This window comes from Dermatophagoides pteronyssinus, unplaced genomic scaffold (assembly GCF_027571235.1).
Source record: "Dermatophagoides pteronyssinus isolate colony J.1.1.1.1 unplaced genomic scaffold, Derpt_VIB-CSIC_2022.12 sq0005, whole genome shotgun sequence".
In the NCBI taxonomy this organism is placed as follows: domain Eukaryota; kingdom Metazoa; phylum Arthropoda; class Arachnida; order Sarcoptiformes; family Pyroglyphidae; genus Dermatophagoides; species Dermatophagoides pteronyssinus.
This window is the reverse complement of record NW_027461529.1, coordinates 2,553,439-2,570,558: the sequence shown is the minus strand read 5'-3', so window position 1 is coordinate 2,570,558 and position 17,120 is coordinate 2,553,439. Positions and strand designations below refer to the sequence as shown.

The 17,120-nt window shown below is 27.7% G+C and overlaps 1 protein-coding gene across 1 annotated transcript in view; it reads right to left on the bottom strand.

Annotated features, from left to right (window-relative positions):
* The window catches only part of LOC113794708 (metabotropic glutamate receptor-like), a 51,744-nt gene that overhangs the window by 11,556 nt on the left and 23,068 nt on the right, over positions 1–17,120 (bottom strand). The gene's annotated exons all lie outside the window — the stretch shown is intronic.

Sequence of the window (17,120 nt, the reverse complement as noted above, 5' to 3'; positions counted from 1 at the left end):
TCTCTATATCTACCCAAATTTTACGGGTATCATCATCATCATTTATATTGAATAGTCGATAGTCGGTTATTCTCATAATGTTTTTTTCTTCAAACTTTCGATTATTAAATGCCCGAAAGGATAATTTGATTCAATGATAAACATTGACTAAAAGTTTGAGGTTTTTTTGGTTTTGGTTTTTGTTTTCGCTTGTTTGCTGTTGGAAATCGGATCTTTTCTTTCTACCGATAACTACCCAAGAAAGAAAAACCACGAAAAAAAATTGGTAAAATTTCAAACATAATTCCAGGTAACCAAAAAAAAAAAAAAACAAACATTAATTTTCAATTGAAATCAATTAATTTGATTCAAATTCTCATGAGAAATTCTACTGGCAAAAAAAATTCAACAAAAATACACACACTGCAATCATGAAATGACTGGTCAAAAACAAAATGATATTTGAACCAATATTTGATTCATTCAATAATTTATTTATCAACTTGCATTTCAGTGCTTGTACATTATTAATATTTGTCAATTTTTTTTTTTTTTTTTGAAGATTCGATCTGAAGAATCAGAAAATAAATTTTTTGCTTTTTTTGGGAAGAAAATTAATAATGAGAAAAAACATAGCAGTGAATTAGATTAGGGGTTAGGTTAAATTGATTCCTATCTCTTTCACACACACACAAACACTTTCACTAACAAGCATGGTTAAACATCTTTGAAATACATTTAAATTTTTAAATCTATATAATAAACACGAGAAGCGAAGCTTCTCGAGTGTGGTGCACAAAAAAGTGTGGTGACCAGAGAAATGTGTTAGGAAATTTTTAATACACAAATGTGTTAGAAAGGGTCTGCAGAAAAAGTCAATTTGCGCAACAGTCTGCGCAACACGAAATGTTTCAGGATAGAAACAATTGTTAACGCTTAGGCCCCGGTCTCATTGCAATGGGACCGCGGCCTTAGAGAAAATTGTGGTTTGCAAAAAAATCTCAATAGGAAAAATAGCCAAAAAGTGGAAATATTCAAATATAATTTAAATTTGGTTTAAGCAGGTTAGGTTAGGTTTGTGCAATTAGGTTTTCCAGGAGGAACTAACTAAAGCGCCAATATTTGTGGCTATTTTTGGCGATTTTCTCCACTAGCGGTATTTTTTTGACCAATTTTCGGTTAGACCCGAAACAAATAAATAGTTGGATCGATCGCAAAGAACAAAACTTCAGCCAAAGATTTGGGAGATGGGCGGCGTAGCCGCTCATCTGCCAGAATCTACGGGCTGAAGCAAGTGTGCGTGCTGCTGGCCAAAGGCCAGCAACACACACTTGTTTGGTAATATTGTATAGAGAGAAATCATTTTCTCTCTCTCTCTTATGGAAATTTTACTTTGTTATGATCTTTGTGTGATTCATAAAGCAAGAAAAAAATCCAACTTTTCTGTTGTTGTTGTTGTTGTTTTCTTTCTTCAAAATTTTAGTTTCGGTTCATTGTGTTCAAACAACAACAACAAAAAGAACAAGATTCTTCTTCTTGGTTGTTTTTTTCTTCTTCAAATTTTATGCTTTATTTGCAAATTTGTTGTTGTTGTTGTCGATATTTTAAGTCATCGTTGTTGTTGTTGTTGTTGTTGTTGTCGTTTTAGCTATTTCCGGCGATTCTGTATAACAACAACAACAACAACAGCAACCACCCATGTAAAAACTACAAATGAAATGTGATCTCTCTCTCTCTCTCTCCCGATAAACAACAACAACACTTGAAATTTACTACACTTGATTTTTATATTGATAAAGTGAATGATTTTTTTTTCAAAATTCTTGATTCTCGATTCTTGCTTGAAACAAGAATAATTTTACATTGTCCGTTTTACGTTGACGTTTAATGTTGTTGTTGTTGTTGGGTGAATAAAAAAATTTCCCGTTCATTTTTTCTTCTTCCCTAAACTATTCCCTAGTGTATAATAAATGAAGACACACGTTTGAGAATCTCTGACAGTGAAGATTTTCTTTTTCTTTTCTTCTCTCTGGTCTGGTCTAGTCTAGTTTGGTTTAGTTCAATCAAAATGATATAGAATAAACAGACAGACAGACAGACAGACAGACAGACAGACAGACAGACAGACAGACAGAGAGAGAGAGAGAGAGAGAGAGAGAGAGAGAGAGACAGAGAGAGAAAAGCTGAAAAGTAAATTGTGACAATCAATGTGAAGAGAGAGAGATATCCCAAAAGATTTTCACATTTTTTTTTTTCTTGTTTGGTTTTGGTTTGTTGTTGTTGTTGTTGATCACAATGAATGAATTGTATGTATATAAATCTATATGCGGCGTGTCAAACTTTTTTTTTCGTTTTTAAATAGCTATATGTTTCCTAAGCGACCCGAACTACAACGAAAAACGAAACGAAAAACGAAAAACGAAAAAACATTTTCAATTTCATCACCATGATGATGATGATGATCGAAATCGATTTGAAATAAATCATTATAGAATGTGTAACTAGAGTGTGTGAGAGAAAGTGGACAGAAAGTTATATATCTCAATAACAATAACAATAGTAAACAAACAAACAAACAAACAAAACAAACGATGACAATATAAATAGTCAATGAAGTCGATATAGTCGACAATTTTTTTTTTTTTTTTTGAGGATGACATTATTATTATTATTATTATAAATGTCAATTTGATTGAAATGTTTAGCTTTTTCTTCTTTTTGGATAAAGTCAATTTGTTAACCACAAAGTTGTTGATATAATCAGTTCATTTTGAATTTTTTTTTTTTTTTTTTTTTTTTGGGTCAAAATTTGATTTTCCTATTAGAAAAAAATCACTGCAGTGAAGTTGAAATTTTCCTCAGTCAATCAGTCAGTCAGTCAGTCAATCAATCAATCAAACGAATGCGAAAAGATTTTTTTAAAATTAAAATCTGGAAGATGATTTTCACCATTCATTCATTCATAATCGCATAATTCTTTTGCAAATTACTTTCTCATATAGACGAAGAAAAAGCGGAAAAATGAAAATGAAAAAAACATTTTCAATCAGATCCGAATAATAAGAAATCCAATCAGGCCAATTCTCTTCCTCTGGGTTTTCTTCTTTTCTTCTTTTTCTGCCTATCTGATTAGCAATCATTAGATTCATTAAGAAATATTTCTAATTTTCTTTTGGTTCATTCTATAAATGTATAATGCTACCACACACATACAGAGAGACACTAATCATATCCATTTTCATTTAGATATTGGGTTTTTTTTTCTTGAAATTCTTTTCATTTGGAATAAGAAATCCCTCACCCCAACCAAAAACCGAACAAAACAAAACTAAATGATGACAATTTTCAATGTTTTTTTGTGTAATCGAAACAGAAATGAAATTCTGGTGAAAATCCTGGTTTTACTTGTTTTTGTTTTCTTCTTCATTATCTCTCCGTCTCTCTCTTGTATTTCTAATCATATTTTATCAATTGGAATAATAATAATCATCATTATTTGTATAGGAATAAACAAACCAAACGAAGAAAAAGAAAAATAGTTTTGTTTTGATGTTACATAATTGAAACATTGAATCTTTTCAAGATCAAAGGCCAATTCTGTATTTCTGTATTTTTTTCTGTTATTCAATTTAACTATAAACTAAACATATAATATATGAAATGTAATTATATTTTCTAATTTTGGTCATCATTATCATCATCATCATCATATGATTCTTTTTATCAAATCTCTCTCTCTCTCTCTCTCTCTCTCTCTCTCTCTCTTCTCATTGAGCCAATTATTATCTGTTTTTTTTGCCAACAACAACAACAACAACAAAAGATGGTCAATTAATTAATGTTTTTTTTACTTTGCTTTTTTCTAGCTGTTTTGTTGTTGTTGTTATAATAATATTCAAAGTTACAATATTGTAACGTCTTTATGTTTATTTTTAGATTTTAATACGGATTCATTTGGGTTCGGTTTTTGTATATGGGATCATTCCTGGATCATTTCATTCCATTCAATGTTTGTTTTTGTTTTTCTTGTATTGACAAAATCGTACCCGAATAACGGGAAAAAAAGTTTCAATTTCCAAATGCAATTTCCAATCATCAATTTTATCAACAACAAAAACAGTAGAAAAAAATATTCATTTTTTTTTGAAAATTTTTTTTTCTTTATTTATTTATGAAACTCAAAACATTTTCGATAATAAATGTTACCTGTAATTTGTAGGTAATCATCATTCATTCATTCATTTATAACCGGCATACATGTTGTTTTTTTGTTTATTATTATTATTATTCTGGTTATCATGTTCATTGCATATTTGTGTTGTTGTTGTTTTGTTTCATTTGTTTTTCGGTTTTTTCGGGTTTTTGCTTTGTTTTTCATTATTATCATTATCATTTTAGCTTTTAAACATGTTTTTTTTTCTCTCTCGTTGTTGTTGTCGTTTTTTTTCTTTTGGCTGGTGTTATGTATAAACAAAAAATGGACTTAATGTAAATGATAAACAACAACAACAACAACCAAACAACCAAAAAAAAAAAAAAAAAAATAGCCGAATAGGAATGTAAAAAATGGATTGAAAATCCAACTAAAGATATATAAAATGAATGAATGAATGGATTCTTTATCAGGAATCTTTTAGCTTTTTTTTCCATTCATTTTGTTGTTGTTTTTTTTTGTCTTCGATATGCGAAAAAACAACAAAAAGAAAAGAAGGAAAAGAATTTGCTTTCTTGGCTATCCAAAAAATCACCATTATCATTTTCATCATCATGGTTTTTCTAATGTTAATACAGTATATTAACATGGTATTGAATGAAAGAAAAGAAGAAGAAAATGAAGAAACTAGAGAAACGAAAGAAGAAGAAGAAAATGAAGAAACTAGAGAAAGTTTCACATTCTTCATTTCCGTATATGTGTGTGTCTTTCTTTACTTTAGTTGAATAGGACAAACCAAACCAAACATACATATACTGTATATATGATTAATAACCTGATTGGATTCCTGATTCTAATGTTTAATTTTGATCCAAAAAAAAAAAAATCGAAAATGAATATGAGAATGTAATGCAATAGAATAGAATAAAGAGAAAAACGCAAACAAACAAACAAAAATACAAGTACCCACCAATACTGTTTGAAAATGGTCAGAAGAAGAAGAAGAAGAGAGTACCGAAAAAACTTTGGACAACAACAAACGAAGAAAATGTGACCCGAAAAACTTGACCAAAATGAAATGAACAAACAAAAATATAACTGTTGTATATATGTGGGAATATCACTTGACAATCAAACATCATCATTCACAAAAACAAAAACAAACAAAATTTTGAATTACCGTGGTTTTTTTCTTGTTTCCTAATTCTTTTTGTATTTGATTAGTGTTTTTCTGTTTGTTGTTGTTGTTGTTGTTGATCTAAACAAGTTACCCAAAAATAAATGAATGAATGAATTTGGTTGGTGAGTGGAAGTAAAAAACCAAAACCAAAGCCAAACTTGACCAAAAAAATTAAGAATTTTTTTTGAAAAAAAAAAATAAAACCATACCGGTAATCGGAGAAAAAAACATTTTTCATTTTCAACAATTTTACAAGGGAAAAAATGATTCAAAATTGCCAAACATGAGAATGGCTTTTCTTGGGGTATTTTTCTCTCCAACAACAACAGCAATATTGTCATCCATTTTTTTTTTTTTTTTTTTTTGGTCATCAATTTCACCAACAACAACAACAAAATAATAATAATAATAAGCAAACGGGCGAAATGAAAGAAGATGAAGAAATGGGAACATCAATAACAACAACAACGAGAATATTCTTATATTCGAAGACATCAATTTTCCAATTTTGAAAGAAAGAAAAAAAACTATTAACGTTGGTGGAAAATTGCAAAAAAAAACTTAACACCGACAGCTAAAATGAACCAAAAAAGGGGCTTTTTCAAAGTCTTTCTTCCATGTCTATTTTGGAATGAATGAATTTGGTTTCAAAAGAACGAAAATAAAATATTCTATTTCGACATTGATATGTAAAAATAGTTGCAACAAAACAAACAAACATTTATGCAAAAAAAAGTTGTCAACCATCATCAACATTTATAATTCGAATTTTGAATTTTTTTTTTTTTTTTTGAATTTTGGATTTTTTTGTTGCCCAGAAAAAAAACATTATCGATTGATTGATTGATTGATCGATTTGATCGAGAATCGATGACATTCACCAAATGATAATGATCAATAGAAAATTTACTTTTCACCTCGAAAATACTGAATTTGAATTGCTTTCTTTTTCCCGCATTCACAAATTTCGTAACAAATAAGAAAAAAAAATTCCTTCAACAACAATTTGATTTGATTTATGTTTTTTTCTTTATTGGTCAATTCATCTTTCGTGATTTCTCTCTCTCTCTCTCTCTCTCTCTCTCTCTCTCTCTGTCTGTCTGTTTGTTATTAAATGGTCTGTTGTTGTTTGTTTTTCCAATATAAATGTTGTTGGGAATGGCTAATGGTTTGTTGTTGTTGTTGTTGGTATTTTTCTCCTCAAATACCAACCATAATAATAATCATATCATGAAAAAAAAGTCAAATTGTAAATGACAAATGTTCTTTTACTCTTGCTTGTTTATAAAATACTAAAACTAATTTATCATTCGATTATTGGATAAATTGAAAGAAAAAGAAACATTATCTGGATTCATAATTATCATCATCAATTTGATTCAATCCGAAATTTTTCCCAAAAATAATAATAACAGCTGCATAGGTTTTTTGCATTCAAGAAAATTCTCTCTTACTTCGTTCTGATAATCATATTTTCCCACCAAGGTTTGATGATGATGATGAATAAAATTATCTTAACCCCCCCATGAAAAAAAGAAAAAAAACTTGGTTGTTTATCATAATCATAATCATCATTATTATTTTTATAATAAATTGTTGTCATTGTAATCATCATTATTATTATTATTATTATCATCATCATTATTATATTACTTTACACTAAAAAAAAATACCAACAACTATAACTACAACGACTATAGTTACAATGATGATGATGATGATGATGTGTCAAATGTGAATCAAATTAATTGACCAAAAATTTCTTATTATCATCATCATTATTATTATTATTATTTCACTTTGCTCTCTCTCTCTCTCTCTCTCTCTCTCTCTCTCTCTCTCTCTGGTTGTAATTTCATTATTATATATAAAAAATGATTGTTACTTAGTTAGTTAGTTGGTTACTATTAATTTTATTCACACACACCACACACACATTATTGTGTGTGTCCGAAGAGAAAGAGAGAGATCAAAACACTGACTGACCAGTACTGACCATCATCATCATCAACACTATTACCATTAGCATCATCGTTGTCATTAAAATAATTAGTGGGTTTCTTTCTGTGTGTGTGGTAGAAGAATTTTGATATAAATTGACTGACCAATTGATGATGTGAATGAAGGAGTGTGATTCAAGAAAAAAAAATTGAGTGAAATAAAGTGAGAGAATGGGAGAAAGAATGAGATGAATGAAGAGAAGAATGAAAGTAGTTTTTTTTCACAAAGTTTTTACCCGATCATTTCATTTGATTCTATTCGATTCAATTTATTTTTTTCTTTTTTTTTTTACTTACATAACAATATATTACGAATACATACATGTTTTTGAAAAAATATTAAATGAGAAATAGAAATTAATAATACAGTAATGAAAAAAAAAAATTGAAATTACATTACTTAATCAAATCAAATCATATAACCATACTGTGTGTGATTATTAGAGAGAGAGAGAGAGAGAGAGAGAGAGAGAGAGAGAGAGAGAGAGAATATGAAAATGATTTTCTCATCATTCAGATCATATGATGCCTTAAAGCCTTATGCTCGATATATTCTCGAATTCATTTTATCAATTTCATTTTTCTCTCTCTCTCTCCATAGGTTCATTATGGTATTTCGTTTTTCGTTCGTTCATTTATTATATTGAAGAAATTGTTCATATCGCTCATTCTTCAATTCTGTAATTCATTTCAATTATTATAGAATTGACAAAAAAAAGAAACTTATGTATATTTTGATTGAATATCATCAGTATCGAAAAGAGTGTGGGCTATGTAATTTTTCTTGATTAATTGTAATAATGCAAAACAAGGACAGAATTCGTTGGAATTTATGGATTTTTTTTCTGTAAAATTGAGAAAATTTCTATTTTGATTTTCGTAGTTTAAAATTACAAAAAAAAATAAAAATAAATTCCGGATTGAAATAAGATTCCGGAAGAATGGAAAAGATTGTTTTGATCCATGTGTGTGTGTGTGTGTGGGTAAATGTTTAATCTAAAACTGTCAAATCAACATAATAACAACAACAACAACAACAACCAGAAATCAAAAATCAAACATTACGATAAAATTGATATTACATTTTTCTTTTAACGCGTTCGCTACCGGAGATTTCGAAAAACCCATAGAACTACAGCAAATAAACGACGCATATATGCGTCGCTGGTAGCGAACGCGTTAATCACATTTACTTTAGTACAAAACACACACACACAAACAAATTGATTGATTTGATTTTTTTTTTTGAATTCGAGAATTCGATTTTTGACTTTTTGTTTACATGTGTCAAACATTTTTTTATTGATTTTTGTGTGACAAAAAATTTTTGAAAAAATTTCTATATTTTTTCAGTCGAAATAGTGTAAAAGTGTAGAAAATATCGACTATTTTGACAACAAAATAAATAAAATCAGTTTGATTCATGGTAATTAGATTTTTTTTCTTTCTATTTCTTTCCATTTGTTAACGATAAAATTAACCAATCAATCGATTCGATAACAAGGAGAAAATTCTTTCGCAAAATGATACACAAGAGAGAGAGAGAGAAAAGTGATTTTCTTATACACCAGATGTGTAACGTACCGTAACATCTATACGTGATATCTATTTAAATATAAACATAAAAATCTATTTAATATTAACAAAAATTGATGATGAATTTCTCTCTCTCTCTCTCTCTCTCTCTCTCTCTTGCGATAATGTTAATGTTGATGTTAATAATAATAATAATAATAATATTCGAGAGTCTATCTAAATTGATATTTTTTTTTCTTCTTCTTCTTCTTTCACTAACTTATTGCCCATCGGGCAACTATAAATAATAATAATAACATTCTTCTGATTGATTTTCAAAAATGCATATCAAAATTTGATGATTATCAATGATGATGATATGATCATATTCATTTATTACAAAAATTTCATAATGATCATCAGTGATTTGGTCAACGTTTTCGTTGCTTGGTAAATATGAACAACAACAACAACAAAAATGCTTTAAGGGCATCGCCAACATCATGATTTGATCATCATCATTCAATCAGATAGATAGGTTTTTTTTTCAACGAAAAAAAAAATCAAAGTAAGAAAATCACCAAAAAAAAAAAAAACACATAAATTGTTGACATTGTTGAATGACTTTATGTTCTGGTTCCATGAATAAAGAATCAAGCCAAAGAAAGCCAAACAAAAAGAAAAGAAAAAATTTAATCATCAACAACCAATCTTTGTAACGGTTTTTTTACTTTTTTGTAATAAATGAATGAATGAATCTTTTTTACTATGGAATATTACACACATTCGAAATTTTTCTATCAATCTTGTATCAATCATTTGGTTTATATACAAAATTTAATTTTATTATTAATAGTTTTACATTACTGTTATTGCTGTCATCATTATCATCATCATCACATCATCATAAACATAGATGCTGTTGATTGATTGAATGAATGAATGAATGAATAAACAGAAGTGAAGAGGGAAGAAGAAGTATTTATTAGATTGAGAATCATCATCAACATACTAGTCATCAACATCAATGTCATTATTATAAAAGTTCTGTAACTTTTTTTTGTTGTTGTTGTTGTTGTTGTAAATTGAAATTGAAGAGAGAGAAAAACTATCTAACTAGAATTTTTTTCGATGACCACAATCAATCAATTAATGAAATGAAGTAAAATGAAATGATTTCAATTGACTTATTTTCATTCATTTCATTCAGTGTTTTTCTAGGTTATAATTTTCTTGTACTTGTAAAGTTTTCTGTGTTTTGTCTTTTAAAATAGACATTTTTTGTAATCAAATCTTTTTTTTATAAAAAAAATCCATGTCCATCGTCAATAAGTAATCGAAATTTGGTTTAGTTTTTGGTGTTATAAATGAGTTTTACAAATAAATTATAAGTGAAACAAACCGAAACTACAACAACGAAGAAGAAGAAAATTTTCTTAATTAGAGATAATTAGCTGAAAACAGTTGTCAAGCAAAAATGAAAAGGAAAAGAAGAAAAAAGTTTTTACTCGTTTTGCATATAGGAATTTTGCAACGAAAAAAAAAAAAATTTGATAAAGTGGCGACAATCTTTGGCCATAAAACTCTTGTTTTCTTCTTCCTCATTTCACTAGTTTTTTTCCCAATAGGATGAAAATAGGATTGTTTGTTTGTTTGTTTGTTCACTTTGTCTAATTAATATATATTCAAAAAAATACTGTACTGGGTGTTCTTTTGAATGAATCAAAAACAAACTTTTTTTTTCTCCGGATTCTTATCCCTTCTCATGAATGTTGCTGTTGTTGGTTGGTTGGTTGGGTGCAAATAGAATTCAATTTTCTCATCTTTGACAAACGTGTGTTACATACACACTCTGAAATAATTATCGACTTGTACGAAGGGGAGGAAAACTACAGAAAACAAAAAAGAGTTGGTATCAACAGAATTTTTTGCACCTCTCGTTTGTTTTAGTGTTAAGAATTGAATTTTTAACACTCAAATTGTTATGATGATTATTATTAGGATGATTATTATGATGGAATCAATGGATTAACCTCTTTGAAAACAAAAGTGTACTGAAAATGCATTTAGTACATACAGTACACACACACACACACACACATTTATTTTTGCGATTATTTTATTTTTTTCTTCGTAACATTCTCATTGAGCTTTTGAAAAATTTTCTACACAAAAATAAATAAACCACTTACTCAATCAAACAGCTTTCAACAAACAGTAGAATATAATGGAATTTTTTCTTCTCTCACTCTCTCTTGAATGATGAGAAAATCCAAAGAAAAAAAAGAATAATCTTTTTTTTTGTGGATTTTCATCATCATTTGGTTACACATTATTTTCAGTCATTTTCAAATCTGTATTCACACACACACATACCATACAGTAGACAAAAACAGCCAAAATAATTGATGGAATAAAAATATTATCGTTTCTTTTGGCCATTTGATTAGACACAAATATATCACAACAACAACCATATATTATTGACAAGTATTGTTTTCTATTGTTGTCAATATAGAATACTGTAGTTTGCAATAATAATAATAATTGTCTTTGTGCTTTCAATGAATGAATGAAAAGATTCTGATGTTTATTTTGTTTGTTTTTTTCACACCCTAATAATAATAATATGGTGAAAATTGATGAACAATGTCAATAGACAAACAAACAAACAGAGAGAGAGAGAATTAGGATTCTTTATTAAATGTTTTTTTTTATTTTTGCTAAATTCCAAAAGAGATTTTTTTTCTTCTTTTCTTAAAATACTAATATTGTTCGATAAATAAATGATTGAATATGGATCAACGAACAAACAAACAACGAACAAACATTGACATTTATTCTTTGATTTTGAGAAATAGAAAAAACGATCGAAAGAAAGGAAGAATAATAATCTTTGATTCTTTCCAATATTAGATTGAAAAAAATGACCAAGAAATAAGAAACATTCAAACAAAAACAAAACAAACAAAAAATTCATTCAGATAATGATTATCACAATGATAATTACAATGAGAAAAAAAAATATCTTTCGCCAAGGCAAAAGAAAACGTTGACAAAGAAAAACAGAAAAAAATCTCATTGGTTTTTCAATATTCTAGATTTTTTCCAATGTTTTTCCAATGTTTTTTTTTAATAATGTGCTTTGGTGTGTGTGTGTGTGTGATATATTCACACCTGTCACACCTGAATTTGAATTTTCTCTCTCACTCTCTCCCTTCTATTTATCAGTTTTTTTGAATTTATTATTTTAAATTCATTTTATATATTCATATTACGCTAAATATAATCAAAAAAAAAGTGAAAAAATTTGCATAAAATAGTTTCAAATTTCATTCAAACCGATCAATTATATTCAAACTACAGACAAACAAGGAAAGCAAAAACCTAAACAAATTTGTTTTTAATTTTCTTCGTTTTGAATCAATCATTAATGATGATGATGATGATAATGACGATAATTCTAATTAACCAACCATACATCATTATCACATCATTAACCGAACCCTTTTTTTTGCATCTTCATTAGTCATTTAATGAATGATTGATTGATTGATTGATTGTGACATGGTTTTGTTGATTTTGTTACTGAATTTTTTCCGGTTTTGCAAAAAAAAATCATAATGTTATCTTTTTTGGCTGTTAAAATAGTTGAAAAAAAAGAAGATATCCTGTTTCAAATTTTTGCAACTACAAAAAAAATTGATTGACGACTATATCTACCCAACACACAAACATTCACTTGTTTGTTAATCAACAACAACAAAATAAGAAAAAAGAAAAACACTATTTTAACACTATACTGAAAAGTTTTTCTAGTTGTTGTTGTTGAAGAAGCAATGTGTAATTATTATATTTAATGATAATTTATTCTTTTTTTTCGCTTCTACAAAAATCGATAAAGAAGAAAGTTTCAAAGATTCATTTTTATTTAGTTTTCTTCACCCGGTTGAATCAATATAGTGGACTTATTTATTTATTTTCGTTTGGTTTTGAAGAAAAACAGCCAAATTTTTGTTGAAATAAAAAATCTTTTAAGCTTATTTTTTTCTCTCTAATTCATTTACATTATTTTAAAATAAGTGGTGATTTTTGTTTTGAATTGCAACTTGAAAACGATGATGATGATGATAGAAAAGGAAACTGTACCTGATAAATGATAGATAACAGAAATTCTTCATTTTTGCTTCGATTCTTCATTTTTTCACTTTTAAAATAAAGAAAAATCAGAGAAATGTTTCCGAAACAAATCAATGAATGAATAGAAATGTTTCCAGCAAAAAAAAATCCATAAAGATGTTCCACCAAAAATATTTCATTTTGTTTGAGTTTGTTTTCTCTCTCTGGTCACTTGTTTTCAAAGATCAAAACAAAAGCAGAAAAAAAGAAAAAATCTTTTCAATATTGAAAAGGAAACAAAAAAGAAAGAAACTTTTCTCTCGTTGATTTGCTACAACAAAAAACCACAACTGTGGATGAAAAACATTGAACAATAATCATCGGAAAAAGTAGCACAAAAAACAAAAAAAAAGTAGCAATTGAAAAACCTGAAAGAATCTGTTTCTTTTTTTGTTTCTTTTCAAAGGGGAAAAAACAAACTAACCGAAATTATTTTTAATAGTAAACCATAAAAGACAACCGATCAGAACGGATAATATTTCCGACGATAACAATGATGAAACGAAATATATTTTATTGAAAAAAGAAGAATAAGAATATAAATCCTTAACAATAACAATGAGGAAGAAAAAACCAAAAACTGAAGAGAAAAGTTTTCTCAATCAACCAATATCGATTATTATTTTTCTTGTTCAAGTAATGGGTGTATGTGTGTGTGGTGAGGAGTAAATAAGTAAAAATGTCTGGGTGGATGGTTATTGTTGATTTCTAAGGTTTTTATTTGTTTCGTGATGCAAGTATGTGCGTGTGTGTGTTTGCACCAGAATGGTCAATATCTTTACCGAAAAATAGGATGATCATTTTAGCTAGTTAGCTGTTAGTTGTTAGTTTGGATCTTTTCTAATCATTTTTTTTTGTTGGGTTGATTGGTCGGTCGTTTTATTGTTGTTGTTGTTGTTAAATGATTCGTTTTTTTTGTTTGTTTGTTGTTGTAAAGTACGGATTGTCATCCATTTAAGCATAGACAGTGTTTTGCTGTGTTTTTCTTTTTCTTCATTTTGTTGTTGTTGTTGCTTGTTGTTGTTGTTGTTGTTTATTTCATTAATTCATTATCCAATATTATTATCCAATATTGGTCGATATATGGATGGATGGATGGATGGATAGATTGTTGTTGTTAAATGTTGTTGTTGTTGTTGTTGTTGTGCCCTACAGTCACACTTTTACATTATTATTTTCAATGTTCATCATCATCATCATCATCATCAACTTGAAAAGTTTCCATTCATTCATACTGGCTAATTTTATGAACCAGAAAAAAATAACTATTGATGATGATGATGATGATGTTGTTGATGAAAATCGAGTCGATTTTTTTGTTTGTTTGTTTGTTTCGATCGATCGATCGATCGATTCATTCATTCATATAAAAAGAGAGAGAAAATTATTGGAATTATTCTGGATCGATATATAAAAAAAAGTATCGATTCATTTGAACAGCAGAGAGAAAAAAAATATAGCCAAACATCAACAACAACAACAACAACAATTTTATATTGGTTTTTCGTATTTCCTTCTTTATTATTTTCGTTTTCTTCTTTATCATTTTTATGTTGATTTACAATCATTTTTTTGGTTGCCTTGCATTGTAACATTTTCATATACAGAAAAATTCTTAAGGGCAAAAAAAACGAATATAAATGCGGGTTGGATTTCACTTGTTACTTTCAAAATTTTTCGAAAAAAAAAGTTGATGTTTTGCATTCGGTCGCTGTTGACTAGAATTTGATTGATTTTTGCTTTTTTTGTTTGTTTGTTTGCAAATATTTAACAACAACAAAAAACAACAACATAGGAATTTCATATTGACAAATAACATAATGAATGAATGAAAGAAAGGATTGAGAGAGTGAAAAAAGGTAAAAAATGCTTTTGTTTTTTTGGTTCCATTCAAAAAAAGGAAAAAAATCAATTAAAGGGTTGAATTCTGATGATGATGATGATGAACAGAGAAAATGGAAAGGAATTTTCATTTAACCCAGGATAACAACAAAAAAAAATCAATATCTATTCATCGCTATGACCATTGAAAATAATGGATCATCATCATCATTAACAAACAGGAAAAAATATTGAACAAAATTCTTAGTGTATTTTCAATTTATACAGAAAAAAAAATTCACATTATTCACATAATGATTTTGATAAATTAATCAGTAAAACGAACTGAACAACAAGAAGAAGAAATTCCTAACTGAACATAATGGACAAATTTTTTTTTCTTTGATTTCCACGATTGCCATTTATTCACACAAACAAACACACACATCAAACAAACACAGACAAAACGATCCAAACATTGATTAATTGTAATTGTAAAAATCATTGTTAAAAATGCATGGATGAACATCAAATGCAAAAAACAAAACAACAAACAAACAAACATCATCAACATTCATACATACATACATACACTTATAATGATTATTATTAAAAATCTTGAATTGAACCAGTTAAACCAAAAAAATTCATTTGTTGTTGTTGTTTGTTTGCTTGTTGTTGTTGTTCATTAGTTGTTGTTGATTATAATCATCAACAACAACAACATTCAAAATAATAATAATAATGCGATGTTCATCATTGATGATGATGATGATGATGATAATGATAAATAATGTTTTAATGAATTTGTATTTTCAATGATTAACATTCATAATAATAATAATGATGATGATGATAAACGAACAATATCAAGATGTTTTTTGTATTTTGTATTTTTTATATTTTTGTATTTTTAAATGCCAAACATTTTACTATAACAATCATTATCATCATCATCATTATCATCGATTGGATTTATACTATTTTTACTATTTTTACACACACAGTTTGTTCAGTGTAAATAGCGTGAGATTGTGAAAAAAAAGGAGAGAGAAATCACCACCATAAGATTAAAAAACAACAACATTACATAAAGAATGTGAATATAGAAAGCAAGAAAATGTTGTTGTTCGTGTTAATAATGTTGTTGTTACTGGTTACTGATGATTTCTCACTTGGTTTTTGGTGTTTTGTGTGCGAATGTGTGAATAACAAGACTAATTGTTTTTTTTTTGCTTTTCTCGCACCCAGAATACAAGAAAACAAATGATAATAAGTCAAGGAAAGAAGAGGGAAGAAAAGGAGAAAAACTATTTACACACAAGTAACTCAAATCAAATGACTTAACAGTGTTTCTTTTTTCTTTTTTTTTGCATGTATATTTATGGATCATTTTATGGATCGTTTAGTTTATCCGAAAAAAAACAAAAAAAAACAACAAAACAACAAAATGGATGTGCAATATGGATGTTTCTTTTTCTTTCTTTTTGGTGGTGATGGGAAGGGGGAGTTGATTTGTTAATTGAAAAACAAAAATTTGTTCCAATTTTGAAAAAAAAAGATCATTTTTTTCCGAAAAAACAAAACATCATTTTGTTGATGTTGTTGATGTTGTTGATGTGAATTTTTTTTTCAAAAGAAAACAAAAATAGCAAACACGGTATACCTGGTGATGATCTAATTAAAATAAAATCATTAAATGAAAAATGAATGAATGCAAAGTGTAGAATAGAGGGGGAGAGAGAGAGAGAGAAACAATCCTACTATTGTCAATTGTTTGCTTGTTATGGTTCAATCAATCAATCAATCGATCGATGATGATGTTCATCATTATCTATTATTATTAATCTTATGCATATTTCATTTTGAAAAAATAATAATAATCCAAAAGGGGAAAAAAATCCAAAAGTGGGGGGAAAAATACCACTAACTAACTAACTAACTAATCAACATTAATTGACTAACGTTGTACACACACAGAGAGAGAAACAAACATTCCTAACGTTTCTTGGATATGAATGATTGAATGATGAATGCCAAAATGAAAAAATATGTCAAACTTGATTTTTTTTGATTTTGCTAAAGTTTCATTTGAAATTTGTTCTTGTTTCGGTATTTAAACTCGAATCAATCATTCATTTTTTTCATTTTTCATTTAATAATGAAATTTATAATTCATTAAATCATAATCGTAAGAAGAAGAAAAAGAAAAATGATTGAAATGATTTTCACTTTATAAAAATTTCGGTAAGAAGAAAATGAAAATAATGGCGAAAAACTAAACATTATCATC